Source organism: Myotis davidii, unplaced genomic scaffold, assembly GCF_000327345.1.
Source record: "Myotis davidii unplaced genomic scaffold, ASM32734v1 scaffold104, whole genome shotgun sequence".
Classification (NCBI taxonomy): Eukaryota; Metazoa; Chordata; class Mammalia; order Chiroptera; family Vespertilionidae; genus Myotis; species Myotis davidii.
Window position 1 is genome coordinate 3606681 of NW_006296625.1, and position 3503 is coordinate 3610183.

The following is a 3503-nucleotide window of genomic DNA, read 5'->3' on the forward strand; positions in this document are numbered from 1 at the left end:
CCCAGTGAATGTGAACTCCACTTGGAATGGTTCACTTGCTGTGCTCTCACTCCTTGAAGTGGGCCTCCAGGTTCATCTGGTGGATAAACTCAGACAGAAAAAAAACCAAGACTGTTTGCTGGTCTGATTTTTAAATGCAAGTTTAAGAAAGTATGATGGAACTTGGTAAAAATTTTTCTTTAACCTTTCTTCCATCTAGTCATGCTACATGCTAAATAAATGTTGAATGTCCCAGGGAGTAATAGCATAGACTTCTCTAGGCACATAGAAGGAACACTGCTGTGAATTCAGAACTATCCATGGGTTGTTCATCCTTTTATTGCCGAGGGAATGGAGAGATTTTTTTCCCAATATGTTAATATCAATGTGTTGAATTTACTTGTAGTTGGTTGGGAATTTCTTTTGGATTTAAAAATGGGTTGATTACTGAATCTTGGAAAATCAAGGGATGTTTTCATGTATGAATACATACATTTTTAACAACTATTTTTTTTTTTACTGTAGGAAAAAACATGATCAGCATGTCCAGAGAAAGCTATAGATTAGTATATTAAAATGTTTCTGCCTCTTCTGCTTTCAAATAACTGCTCATGGCAGTTCTTGGCCTATTTGTTGACAAATTGCTCCAGAATGACTTAGACAGAGGCAGTGTTGCACACACTTTAATTGGCTGCTCTGGCCCCAAAACCCTGATCAAAAACTTTTTACTGACTCGTTACTGATTCCATCCATGAGCCCAACATTGCTATAACTCTCTTCTTAGTGCATTTGACCCTGTAGGCATATTAGAAATCATAAAATACAGAGATATGCTAAATGAAAACATCTTTATGTATTAGTAGGATCAAAAAGAAGGGAGAAATAGAGTGGGTTTCAGAATGAAGCAGTGTGGTAGAGACAAGTTTATTCAGGCACTTTTGCCTTTTGCCTATATAAAGAATACTAGCATGGCATTTTGATTACTTGTTTATAATATGTTTGGTCAGGTGCTGTGCCCTGGCACCAGTCGCAGTGTTGGTAAAGATTATGAACTTTTATGCATGAGTGATAGCCAAACATTTATCTTACTTTAAAATTGGAGGGCCTAAAATCCTCTTAAAGCCTGTTCCCAACTTACAGATGGTTCGTATTTACTTCAATGGTTCTTCACTTAGCTATTCGGAACTCGAAAATCAATTCTTTATAATAGTATTGTGTGACTTTTTTCTCATAGTAGTCTAAAAGCATCTATGATATACACCAGGGGTTGAAGAATATTTTCTGTAAAGGGCCAGGTAGTAAATAATTAGGTATGAGTATTATAGTGTCTCTGTTGCAACTATTCATGTTGTAGTATGAAAGCAGCCATAGACAGTTTCTAAAAAAATGAGCATGGCTGTATTCCAATAAAATTTTATTTAGGGACACTGTAATTGCAATTTCATATAATTTTTTTCACATGTCATGAAATAGTCTTCCATTTAAAAATTTCTAATTGTTTTAAATTGTAAAAAACATTTTTAGCTCACTGGTCATACAAACCTAGGCATCAGGCCATACTTGACCCCGGGGCAGCAGTTTGTAGACCCCTGATATGCACAGAAGTGTGCTGCCCTTAGGCCACTAAGGAACATATCTGTTCGTATGTTAAAAGACTTGAGAAACTTGAGGAAGGACCAAGTATTTTATGTCTAATTGGAAATGTCAGAGACACATTTGTTACAAAACGATCGAAGCCAAGTTGGCTGTGCACAGTCAATAGTTAGGTTTTTTTGGGCAAATGTGAGAACCAATATTATTTTGTTGGAGGCAAGGGCTACAGGTCTCTCCCAACCCCATTTCCACATCCAATAGGCAGGTTACAGAGAAAGCAAGTCTCACACCAGATTCTGTGTGTCCATAAACATCAATTAGCAAGGGGCACCAATGCGATTATGCACGCTGGCCTTGCAGTTTCAGTGTAGCCCCACCCCTAGGCACCGAATACCTTGCTTGAAATGTATATTGGATAACGACAATGTTCTACAGAGAAGATTCAGATAACCTAGGAATCAAGTGACAGACCCAGGGCATAAGAGAGAATGCCACTTCAAGGGTATAAGCTACTGGGTGACATCTTTATATGCATGTAATTGTCGAGGCACTCATGATATTTCCAGTGAGTCTATGTCTTGCATATCTTTCATTTAACCAATGAAAAGTTACTTATAATATCTCTTATGCTAATTAAAAAAACCCCTAGTACTGATAGAAGATTAAAATAGTTAAAAATGCTTGTGGTAGGTGCCTCTGGAATACAGGCTTCTGATTATCATCATTCAAATACTAACCAACCACCCATGGAGTGAGCCTGATTAGGTACCATCAAATATAAGTTAAGATTTAGGTGTGGGTTTGACATATATATTTGAACACACACACACAATTTCTATGCACAAACAATTTACAGACAATATAATATCCTTCTAGCAGACAACTACTATAGCAAAATCAGTAATTCTTTTTCCCCTTCCCAATCTATCCACCACAAACTGAGAAGAGGGCCCTTAGGTCGCATGGTTGGTTTAGTTTCCCATTGGAAAGGCCTGGGTGGGAGCAAGGACAGCAGTTTTAAGGAACTGGAGATGTGAATGTTTGAGGACAGGGGACTTTTTTAAGTAGAAACCTGTGGGTGCCCCAGTTTTAGTCTAGTGAGCCGGTTCAAGATGGTGATGGAGGGTTCAGATTCATCTCCTCCTATAAAGGCAATGAGTCTTCTGTTACATATGGAGCAACTTACTCTGAAAAACAACACACACAAAACAAAACAAAAAAACAAGCCACCCTAAAAACTGGCTGAGCAACTGATACACATTGGGTGAACTGGGCTGGCCACATCCACGCAGGGACACAATCTTGCCATGGCCCCGCCTCAGATGAGTTGGGAGCTTCTTCAGAGCTTCTTCCTGAGGAGCAAAGGATCTGAACCCGACATCGGGCACCCCTAGCTTTTAAGACCTGCACCTGCGAGACAAACCCTCCAAACACTAGTGCTGAAAAGCCGTGGGGCTGGCCTGGAGGAGCCCTCCCAGCTGTGAGCAATGTGAGAGCGGCTCCTAAAGGGCCTGTGCGCTCCCCCACCTGGCGCAGGGCCGGGCGCACAAGCGGCCACGGAGGCGAGGGCTCGGCGTGGGAGCCTCGCGTGCTTTCTGGGCCGCCCAGGACCGCCCAGGACCGCCCAGGGGCAGCATCTGATCTGAGTCACAGCCCGAGGCCTCTTAGGTGCGCCCCAGGCGGACCCTGGTGAGTACCATGTTTGTGCCCTCCCCATGCCAGGCTTTCTTTTTCTTTCTTGCCCGGGGGGCGCCATGTTCCCGCGCTCCCTGGGCCCGGCTCCCGAGGGCCACTGTCTCCCCGAGGGCAGCTTTTACGCACGCCTGGGCCCCGCGTTATGTCCAGTGCACTTTTTGTTGTTTGTATTTTAGCAGCCACCAGGGCCACCTTTACATCCCCTGACTTTGGTGGCCAGCAGGGCACGCGCCGGT